The sequence below is a fragment of the Rhinopithecus roxellana genome, chromosome 6, assembly GCF_007565055.1.
Source record: "Rhinopithecus roxellana isolate Shanxi Qingling chromosome 6, ASM756505v1, whole genome shotgun sequence".
NCBI classification, from domain to species: domain Eukaryota; kingdom Metazoa; phylum Chordata; class Mammalia; order Primates; family Cercopithecidae; genus Rhinopithecus; species Rhinopithecus roxellana.
Window position 1 is genome coordinate 147,795,403 of NC_044554.1, and position 12,151 is coordinate 147,807,553.

The 12,151-nt window shown below is 40.5% G+C and overlaps 1 protein-coding gene across 1 annotated transcript in view; it reads right to left on the reverse strand.

Moving 5' to 3' along the window:
• JAZF1 (JAZF zinc finger 1) overlaps positions 1–12,151 on the reverse strand; it is a 356,585-nt gene that overhangs the window by 74,221 nt on the left and 270,213 nt on the right. The gene's annotated exons all lie outside the window — the stretch shown is intronic.

The window sequence follows — 12,151 nt, forward strand, 5'->3', positions numbered from 1 at the left end:
CCTCCCCAAGTCAGTTCAACATTTGCCAGTACACCTTCTAGTGATTATTATTATTTTTTGAGATGGAGTCTTGCTCTGTCGCCCAGGCTGGAGTGCAGTGGCACGATCTTGGCTCACTGCAACCTCTGCCTCTCGGGTTCAAGCCATTCTCCTGCCTCAGCTTCCCCAGCAGCTGGGACTACAGGCGCCTGCCACCATGCCTAGCTAAAGTTTTTGTATTTTTAGTAGAGACGGTGTTTCACCGTGTTAGCCAGGATGGTCTCAATCTCCTGACCTTGTGATCCACCCGCCTCAGCCTCCCAAAGTTCTGGTATTACAGGCGTGAGCCACCGCGCCTGGCCGTGATTATTATTTTTTAATGTGGGGAAAAAAAGTGTTTGAACTGGGCTTTTTGCCTATTCGCTAAAGGAATTAATCAGGGAAGGAACAAAGAATGAATAAGAAAGTCTTCTTTTTTTTTTTTTTTTTTTTTTAGACGGAGTCTCGCTCTGTCGCCCAGGGTGGAGTGCAGTGGCCGGATCTCAGCTCACTGCAAGCTCCGCTCCCGGGTTTACGCCATTCTTCTGCCTCAGCCTCCCGAGTAGCTGGGACTACAGGCGCCCGCCACCTCGCCCGGCTAGTTTTTTGTATTTTTAGTAGAGACAGGGTTTCACCGTGTTAGCCAGGATGGTCTCGATCCCCTGACCTCGTGATCCGCCCGTCTCGGCCTCCCAAAGTGCTGGGATTACAGGCTTGAGCCACCACGCCCGGCCGAAAGTCTTCTTTTTTAAAATTGTAAAAAGTAATGTATCTCAGTAAAAAATACTTACAGAACATTTTTTATGGATTTGTGACTTGTGTTTAAAAAGTGTTTTAATTGACCAACACAGAGGTTAGGAAATGAAATAAAGGTATTTTTTAAAATTATGGAATATATATGCAAATCAATATATACATTTCCAGGCATAAAGATTTTAATAAAATAGCAATCTGTGTACCTGCCATTCAGCTTATGAAAGGAATTTTTGATGTTTCCTGTGTAAAAACTTTTTTTTTCTAAGAGAAATATTACCCAGATAAAACTATGGTTGATATTTTAGGGTTTTTCCTTCTAACATTTTTCTACACACAGAGAAAACTGAGTATTTCTTGAAGAAAAAAAGTCACTTGAGACTCTTTCACTCACTGTTGACTAACAGCCTGAAAATCTGTGGTCAGGCAAAGCAATGTTTTCATTTTGAAACTGAAACTGCTGTGAGATTAATTTCAACTTTCCTACAAATCAGAAATGTCTAAGTTACTTTAATTTAATATGGTCATTTGTAGTAATATTTGTTATTGCTAGGGGAAGTACATATTCCTTAAGTAAATTTTCAAGACTCCATTATAAATCTTTTAAATCCTCAGACCACAATGTTCATTCAGTCTGACATGTTCAACGTGGAAACATGAATATAACTCCACAGGGGGAAAATGTCAACTGCTGGTCCAGGGAGACTAGTTTCAACCACAAACTCAGGAAATGTACAGTATTTGCTGGAACCTGGGCAGAGACTCCATTGCCACCTCAGTTGATGGCCAAAACACCTGAGTCTAAGTGACCTGCTGGGGAAAAAAAATCACTGGGCTTTCACTGGATCAGAGAACTCAGAAATGGAAGTGACCACTCAAAACTGCAGTCTCAGAAAAAACTGAAAACTCCAAGATATGTGGTGTGGCGTGGCTGTGATTATATGACTCTGGAGAAGGCGCGTGGTCCAGAGGTCTGCACTGCATGTTGCCAGGAGGCTTGCTCTGGGGCAAAGAAACTGGTGGCCTCCAGGAGTCACTGCATTTGCTTTAGTGGTCTTGGTTTTTCTACTTGTTAAAATTGAGGAGATTTGGTTTTATGGATATATGGAATACATCACTGCTAGGGTCCTTCCCAGCTCTAACAGTGAATGATTCCGGCAATAGCATTGTGCAGTATTTTTCAAACTTTGACTTCAACCCATTGTAAGAAATGTATCTCACGTTGCGACCTGTTGTGCTCACATGTATAAACAGGCCTGCAACCTGCAATTTTGAAATGTCCAAAGCTCTGAAATCTGAAATTTAAAAAAAATAAAGCTTGGCAATAAAACGTCATTGGAAGGCAAACTCTAACCTGACCGGGTGAAAGGCTACTTACAGATTTTATTGTATTTAGTGAAAATATTTGTGTGTTTCACTGTATAAATATCAATGTATGTGATTACATGGGGCTGACCCAGACCCTACTGGGGGTATTATGTAATATGTAGTATTTGTACTATATTACCTTTATGAAATCTAAAAATTTATGAATTATTAAACATATCTGGACTCAAGGATGAGACATTTTAATGTAAATATCTGAAACAGAAATTTCACAAAACAATCTTTACTACATACGACATACTCTGGCATTTTTCTGTTCTATTTCATTTTAACAAAACATGATGGTCATGACCACCACATTGACTTCTTGACCCCCTGGGAGGTCATGGCCTGGAGTCTGAATACATTCGTGTAGCAGTTAAGAGGGTGGGCTTTGGAGGTGGACTGTCTAGATTCAAATCTCTGATCCATGCCCTGCTAGCTGTGTGATGACAGTGGGCAAGTTACCTACCTAGCCTTTCGGTGCTGCCATTTTCTCATCTATAAATGGTGACAACAACAGGCCTGACCAACGGTTGTGGTGAGGATTAAGTAAATTAATATACATAAAGCACTTAGAACAGGGCCTGACACTTCGTGCTTGACAAATGTCAGGTTCCTGGTTCATAAAAGAAGCGACTAACACTTGTACTGGAAATCTTAACTCGCAAACCTTTTACATTCTGCCATCTACACTAGCATTTGGTTATTTCTGAGCTGGGGCACTGAATATTAGGATTTTAAATACTGTCATCATGAGTTCTGCTGATTCTGAAAGCAAAGAGCCACCTTTACTGATTCTGCAGGCATTCATGTTATTTTTATTTATTTTTTGGCTTTTGTGACAGGCTCTCACTCTGTTGCCCAGGCTGGAATGCAGGGGCGTGATCATGGCTCACTAGCAGTTGTGTGATTTTCTTGTCAGTCTCCTGAGTAGCTGGGATAATTTTTTGTAATTTTTTGTAAAGATGGGGTTTTACCATGTTGCCCAGGCTACTTTTGAACTCCTGGGATCAAGCAATCTGCCCACTTTGGCCTCCCAAAGTGTTGGGTTTACAGGCGTGAGTCATCATGCCTGGCCCAGGAATTTTTTAAATTGCAATGGCATCTATTGAATGGCAATCACAGGCAAATTCAAGAAGACAGATACAGTAACTATTAACACAACAGAAAAAGAAGGTTCGTCTCATTAGACAACATGCCGGGACCCACCTATAAACTCATACACCTCTTCTTACTTCCTGGCCTTGATTTCTAGAGTAGAACCAAATTATAGAGGGTCTTTCCAGCAGGACAGGCAATGGGAGACCCTCCATATCACGAGCTGCTGGACTGACATCCTTCCATCCAGCTAAAGGTTCTCTGCTTGGGAGATTTATCAAGTTGCACAAGGCTCTGACTTGGTCTGCCAGCAGACCCTCTGTAGAACACCACATCCAACTACACTTCATTTGAAGTTCAAAAGCTTTGTTCTGCCTTTTCAATGGCCCTTTGGGCATTGTCATTTTTCAGCAAAAACAAGCTTTTGAGAAAAGCTGTGGGGAGTTGGCAGATAGGCCCTGAGATTCCAAGCACTCCCAAATCTGGTAATTCAGTGCTCCAGATGATGGTATTTCTGACATAACAATCTAACCTTCTGAAGGACAGTCTAACATGGAGAGTAAGGATTTTTCTTTTCTCTGGCTGTTACTATGCAATCCAGGACAAGGATGGATAGAGAACCAGTAAGCAAGCAAAAAAGTGCATGGCACATTTGAAATGTGTCTGTGGGAAATGGTGATGGAAATAATGGGTACATTTCAGCATGCAACCATGTGTGGCCCACATGTCAAAGGATCTGGCTGCTCTAGGTCTCAATGTAATGATGGCTTTTAGAACGTACGTCTGCTAATAAATTCATGTGGCGGGTCTTCTTATTTTAGCAGCAACTTAATTCCATAGTGAAGCTAAAGGTGTATTTGGTTAAAACAGCTAGTTAGTGAAACATGACCTAGAAACAGCAAGTGGAGTAATCATTTGTCAGCACCCCTTCATTAATAGAATGGCGTTTTTTGGTGATCTGGGAACTTAATAAATGTACTTTTCAGTAGAAAAGAGAAAATCTGGATTTCCAAATCACATTAATTTCAGAAAGTTTATAGTAATGCTTCAAATAGTCCCATGTTTCACTTCTTATCCCAGAGTTATTTTTGACTTCATGATCTGAGGCCCATGGGGTGGATTTTGAAGCTTCATAAAACTTTTTGCAGTATCACCAAAACTCTGAGCCCCTTTTAACATGCTATTAAAATTTTAATGCAAAATAATAAAACTAAAAGCAGCACGAGGAAAAAAACCCACTCCATTTGATCAGATCAGTTTAGCACTTAACTTGTAAGGGGTATTTTTTTGTGATTGACCTTTACACTGGTTGTGGACATAATTTGAGAAGTACACAGCTAACAAAATAGACTGTGTTCTCAGGTACCAAACTAAAACTGACAGGCTTACTGCATTAAGAGAGACGTTATTTTCTCTCTCTTCTTTTCTTTTTAAGACAGGGTCTCACTCTGTCAGCCAGGCTGGAGTGCAGTGGCGCCATCACGGCTCATTGCAGCCTTGACCTCCTGGGCTCAAGCGATCCTCTTGCTTCAGCCTCCCAAGTAGCTGGGACTATAGGGATGCACTACCAAACCCAGCTAATTTTTGTACTTTTTGTAGAGCACCACATCCACCTAATTTTTGTAGAGGCAGGATCCCACTCTGTTGCCCAGGCTGGTCTCGATCTCCTGGGCTCAAGCAGTCTTGTTGCCTTGGCCTCCCAAAGTGCTAGGATTTCAGGTATGAGCTACCCACATCTGGCCTACTTTTCTAAGTTTATATTTGACATATATGGAAGGATGTAGTTCCTGGTCTTTGGAGAATTCTAATCTAATTTTGCATAAAATAAATAAATATGAGGGCAAGCCAATTTCATAGCAAACCTTTAGCTTATTTTGCATACAGATGTTCATTTCTTTCTTTTTTTTTTGTGGGGGTGAGGGAAGAAGAAAAGGTGGGGTAAGATAAAAAGACAAGATAAAAGGTGATCTTTTCTTCATCTACTGTCTTGACAATCATATTTTATTTATTTTTCTTTTTTTAAAGGCAGCTACAGTTAATTTATATTCTCTTTGGTATATTATAGCTTGGATATTCTATACCTTTTTTAGTATTTATTTAAATAACATTGGGTTGCCAATTTTTATATTGCCATGTATACCTTATCTAACTAACATCTATCATCACCAGCCTCTGATTAAGAAGAAAAAACTGGCCGGGCGCGGTGGCTCAAGCCTGTAATCCCAGCACTTTGGGAGGCCGAGACGGGCGGATCACGAGGTCAGGAGATCGAGACCATCCTGGCTAATATGGTGAAACCCCGTCTCTACTAAAAAATACAAAAAACTAGCCGGGCGACGAGGCGGGCGCCTGTAGTCCCAGCTACTGGGGAGGCTGAGACAGGAGAATGGCGTGAACCCGGGAGGCGGAGCTTGCAGTAAGCTGAGAGCTGGCCACTGCACTCCAGCCTGGGCGGCAGAGCAAGACTCCGTCTCAAAAAAAAAAAAAAAAAAAAAGAAGAAAAAACTACTTTAACATAAAATACAGGAAGATCATAATCTTGGAATAAATCCTTTCTTGAGAAAGACTGTTCTTTATTCTGAGATTAGGATAACAGAACACAGGAAAAATCTACTTAAACTGTTTTGATGAAGAAAAGTCACAATATAAAATTTCATGTTATTACTTTACACTTGCATCAAATATATATTGTATTATTTATAATATACTGTTTACAATTATTCTGTAGATACACATTTTAAAAAATATCTAAATGTGTTTTCTATTATTATCATTGCAAAAAATTCAGTTGCAAGGAATGCTGACCAAACAGAACTCTTAAATTTAGGTGGAATTGCTTGAAATACGCTGAGCAAACGAAGAAGGCAAATAAAAGGGCACTCAAATCCAGTAGCTTCTCCTTTCCAAGAGCTGGGAGAAGGTGAGCAAGAGCTGAGTATCCTCTTACAGCTGGACACACAAAGGGGTGGTGAGGTGCTGGATGCCCCCTGTTCCTGGCCCCACATGCCCCAAGCAGCTCAGACACTGCAGACCAGTGGAAACATCCTCATGAACAGCAACAGACTAGCAGCTGTGCTGCGGATAGCACTTAAGAACCACTTTTTCAAACCAGTAGTATCTTTTCCTAAATTCTAACACTCAAATGAAATCCAGGCACCAAAGTTAAGCTACTGAAATAGCAAACATAATCCCATTCCTGAATACTATTTCTTTGTATGTTCCCAACAAATATTGTATATGTTCTTCACAACTATGGAATGATACAGTCAATTTACCTTAATGAAAGCTTGCTCAGGCTCCGGCAATCACTCTTTAAAGCCACAGGTCAGCATAAATTATCAGTGAAGCAATTAATTTTGATGTACTTTAGCCTGAATAAAATAAACCATGGTCTTTTTCATCATTGATGCCAAGAATAAAAAACACTTCTGAAAGCTACTATACCACAAGTCTTTGGTTTGGAGACCAATGGAATATCTTTCTCTTGGCAACTCCCTATCCTCCTTTCCATTCCTTTCATATCCTTCATTGAATTGCAAATAACTATGGCTATTTCTTACACATGGTTTTCATTGCTAATTTGACATTCACGTAAAGACTAATTAACAAAACAAAGAAGTTGCACTTTACAAGGTTTTGTGATATAAAACTACAAATAGCTTTTGAGTTTTCTTGTTTTGCCTCCTGTAGAAGTAAATTAAATGAGTTACTGAGGTTTCACTGTAAGCCGCTAATGAGATGATGCGTAACTTTCCCCATAAACTAGAAGAAATTTAAAAACTGAAGAGAAAGTTGCACTTACGGTCTCTGAGAGTTTTAAATCCAGTATACAGCTGGGAACACAGCCTGGTGAATGAAAAATCTAGGTTCTGAAGGCAAACTCTTGATCTGACTTAGCTGGTGTTCAAGTTTGGGCAAATTAATGACTCCTTCTCATCTTGGGGTCTTCGTTATAAAACAGAGGTAATCCTAACACTTACCTCATGGGGGTTATTATCAAGATCTCATTGGAAAATGCATGAAAAGCCCTTGGCTCCACATAATACTCAATATATGTTAGGAGACCACTCAGAGTTGTGGTATTCCCATGGGTGCTGGCCCTATGCTCTTGACCCTTTCCCAGGAAGGAGAAATTGTAAATTTAACAGCCATCTAGGAGAATTCTTACATAAGAGGTAATTTCTTGGGGGAAACCTATACAGTCCACAGGTAGGCTAAGATAGGTATCTAAGTCTGGGATTGGACAGTTCCATTTCCAAAGAAAAGTACTTCTCTGATGTTGCATGGCCTTACCCTTAGGTGAATTCTTCTGACAAGGTGGTGACCATCAATATCCAGCTAAGAACAAATGACTCCCAGGGAATCTAGCACCAGGGGGTGGGGCACACTGGAAGTCTCCCTTTAATGAAACACTGGGTTGAGAAAAGGGAGGAGAAGCAAATGAGATGGCAGAAGATTCTCAATGTGAGAGGAAGTCTCAAATAGGTAAGGTTTGTCTATGCCAGAGATGGCACACACAGTGGCTCTGGTGCCACTTAAATGCACTCTGCCCAAGACGATTCTAGTCGTGTAAACTAATCGATTATAGCCCTCTTGCCTGTGCTGCTCTGGGACTCAGCCTTACAGTCTTCTTCAGCACTGTGCCCTAGGTAGTCACTACAAACCAATGAAAGTGACACAAAAGCTGAAAGTTTGTGCCATCTCAGACTTACACATTTTCCTCTGTATCTACTAAGATTTGCTCTAATATTCTGGCCTAGGCATTTGGTACATACTTTATCCCTTCTCAGAGAATCAGAGAACAAAGCTGGCACACTGTAATATCTGAGAGAGAAAGTTGAGTATGTCTAACACAAGAGCTGTCCCCAAGCTAAAGGAAGAATATTAGCAACATATTCAGATAACAGCATCTATTCATGAAGAGTAATTGTGTATGGGCCAACTGCTCAAATTTACTGTGTATATGAGACTTATTTATACACAGACTAGCAGTCAGCAAATTAGCATTGTTGAAAGATAGAGCAGAATTTATAGCAGTATTTCTTAAATGAACTGTTAATAATAAGGCAGTGAAACTATTTTGGGGACAAAGCCAGTTTCAAGCATGGACTGTTCTGTGACAAAGCATGTGCATGTGGGCATCTCAAGCTTACAGACCTCAAGTCTCATGGATTTTGGGGGCTGATTTTTTTCCAAAGTGACTTTTTTGCCTTTTCTTGTAAGAGTTCAATTAAACTACTTCTGAACTTAAGAGCATTAAATAAAATTCATGGACGGTCACTGTTTTGGACTAAGGTTCTGCACTAGGCCCCAACTGAGCAGACCAAACCAGAATGGAGTTGCTCAGGCTAAACTTTGAAATGGGCCAGTTTTCCAAAAAGCAGGACAGTCACAGCAACCAATCAGAAGGGGCCCAGTTTACCCAAGTTGGAAGTCCCTTATGAGAACAACAAATGACTTTAAAAGAACCAATGCACCTTTTGTTCCCTGTTTCTGCTTTCCTCAGCCCTACTGAAGAGTTAACCCAATTAGTCTGAGTGCTAAATATACTTGGTAAACTGTAAACTATGTGTAAATCTTGGCTATGGAAAGGACGCAGATGGTGATAATTTAAACTTTTTATTAGGCATAATTAAAAAAAAAAACCCACAACTACCGCCAGAATGTCAATATTTTGCTATCTTATTTAAGCTTTCTCCCCTCCTCCCTTTTTAGGCCATGACTGATAATTCACATATTTTTCATCTTGTGTCCACATAATCACTTAAAAACTTATAGAGATTTTTAAAAATGGAAGAAAGGAAAGAAAGAAGAGAACAAAGGGAGAAGGAAATTATTCCAACATAGTTCCTGGGAAATACCTAACATAGATTCACAATTAAGATGGCCAGCAGCATAACTGCAGGGACACAACACACTGCCAAATGCTTGTAGAAGAGTACTGTTATATAAAATCTATACCATTGAATGACACTGAATGTTTATTAATTTGAAAGTATCAGCCAATGGTTCCCAACTCTTTCAGGTATGAGAGTCTGTTATAATGTCAAATGGTATGTTGCCTTGCATAGTATAGTATTTAGATTTAGACATAGTATAGAGATTTTGGTGATTTTTAAGTTAGAGGGAAAAAAGAATGACATAAAACCACTATTCAGTAATGCTTTGAAATGAATGTATATTTTATAAGATCTCCTAGCCACCTTTCCCCTACATCCTTCCTCCCATGCATAGCTCCCATGCAAAGCCTGCACAAATTTATGGGTTATCTGGAAAAAAATTCAAGGGGTATGTGTGTTTTTAAATTTTTCAAGAATGTCACTACTTAACTGCTAATGAAGTATTTCTTGGAGGGGCCTCTGGACCTTCTGCTGATTTACAAGGAGCAGCCTTCATTTGCATGCCAAAGGCGTGCACTAATCCTTAGCATCAGCTGGCTCCCAGGAATGCATGCGTCCCACAATCCTGTTTATCCTGCTGGTTTATTTAGCAAAGCTTTTCTTCAGAGAGTACAGGCCCCCATTTCAGGCCAGCCAACCTGATTATCCCAAATCCCTAATTAGTGTAATTAAAGCTTTAATGGATTGCAGCCGGGATATAAACCAGGCAAACCCCCATTAAAACCTATTACTTGTGTATGCAGGAATGGTCCACAGCAAAGGGCTCCTTGTTGAGTGACTGAAGGTCCTGGACACCTCTGCACCCAACACCCAGGCCACTTTTGGTGACCAGGGAGCCTCTTTCACTGAGTTCACATATGCAAACCAAGCGGTTATTCCCCCCACCCCAAGTATCCACTGAAGCAATGGGCATTTTCAGATGGGTTTACCTTTCAATCATTACTCCAACAGATGCTAGCCTCATGGAGATTTTCCTCCTGTTATTATGCCCTGGGAAATGAGACAAATACCCTAACTAAAATAATTCCAACCAACTAGGAGAATCTTTTTAGACCCTGCCGAGCACACTTATATTAACCATGATGCAGAGAATCGCTCAGAACTTTTCCAACAACCGAACACCGAAGATCTACAGCTTTAAGCCAGATTTAATCCATAGCGTTTTTAGGTGTTCCCAACAGTGTGCAAACTAACCCCTTCTTAAAATGGCTCTGGAGAGTGTTCACGTTATCCAAGCTTCAGGTGGATATTTGGACGTTAATATTAAAGAAGGAATAAGGGGAGAAGATCTATGACTTTTAAAAAGTCTTTTTAGTATGTGATATGCTAGGTGCTTTATCATTATTACCTTATTTAATCCTCATAACAGCTTGCAAAGGGTTATCAGTCCTATTTACAGATACAAAATTGAGGCTTGAGACATTAGTTTGCCCAAGGACCCACAGTTAATATCACGCCATAGGAAAGTTACAAAGTGCTAAAAAGTCTGTGTTGTTCAATACAGTAGCCATTAGCCATATGAAGCCATGAACACCTGAAAGGTGGCTAGTACAGCCAAGGAATGAAATTTATAATTTTACTTAATTTAAGTAGCCACATATGGCTAAGGGCTACTATATTGAATAGAAACAAAATTTCCACGATCACAGAAAGTCCTACTGAGCAGTGCTGTTGTAACTGATAAGAGCTCCCTCTGGATATGCTGGGTGTGAAATGGTGGTGGGATACTCAAAATGTGGACAAACAGGTCAGCGATCTAGATTTGGGAGTCATCCACCCAGAGGAGAAAATTAAGGGAGCAAGCAGGGAAAAAGAGGCGAAGGGTGAGAAACTTGGGGAAATCCCTGCAGTTTAAATGGCAGGAGCAGAGACTGAGTAATGGATCTCATATATTTTTTTCAGACTTAATATTTTTAAGTTTTTAGATGAACATCTGTGGTACAAACATTACTTAAGAGTGAAGATCTGGGCCGGGCGCGGTGGCTCAAGCCTATAATCCCAGCACTTTGGGAGGCCGAGACGGGCGGATCACGAGGTCAGGAGATCGAGACCATCCTGGCTAACCCGGTGAAACCCCGTCTCTACTAAAAAATAAAAAAAAAATTAGCCGGGCGAGGTGGCGGGCGCCTGTAGTCCCAGCTACTCGGGAGGCTGAGGCAGGAGAATGGTGTAAACCCGGGAGGCGGAGCTTGCAGTGAGCTGAGATCCGGCCACTGCACTCCAGCCTGGGCGACAGAGCGAGACTCCGTCTCAAAAAAAAAAAAAAAAAAAAAAAGAGTGAAGATCTGAAATGAAAAAGTACATTTATTTATTTGAGTGTTTTATGCAAAGATGTCCTCTCTTTCAAAGGCACAGCATTTATATCCTCCAGCTCAGAACGGGGGTGTACTGGGAACTGAAAAATGTTAATACAGGACATAGGCATCATGTGGCTTTTATGCAATAAGTAGCTCAAATTCAATTTCATTCTGTCCACAAACCTCCTAAATAATGAGATCCCAACAATTTGCTGAAATAAAACTCTAACACTGGTACCTGCTGTGAAGGGTACTTTACAGTAATTTTCACTTACACTTCTTTCAGTTGCCTGGGGGATTCTTTGTGATGTTAACCGACCTTGTATTTCTTACCATGAAACCAAAAACACCTAGAGAAAAAGTCGAGTCCTTTTCCTTATTGGGCGTGAAAAGTCTGCTCACAAGGCAGGAATTTCACTTTGGTAAGATCTGAGACCAAACCCATTTGAGACCAAAGGTTTTCCCTTGGAGAGGGTGAGAAAAATCTTGGGGCTAGTTTACCTCCATAGTCTGCATCCTATGGAAGGATAGGAGTCTGAAACTCTGACTTCAGAAGAAAAATTTTCACCCACCCCTATAAACGGAGGTGAGTGATGCAGAGAGGGAGGAAGAGGGAATAGTGAGAAAGGTATTACAATGGGCTGCTAAGATTAAGGTTAAAATTAAAACAAAAACCTTGAAATTTAGAGTTCTGAAAAGCCAGTTAAGATAGTTCCA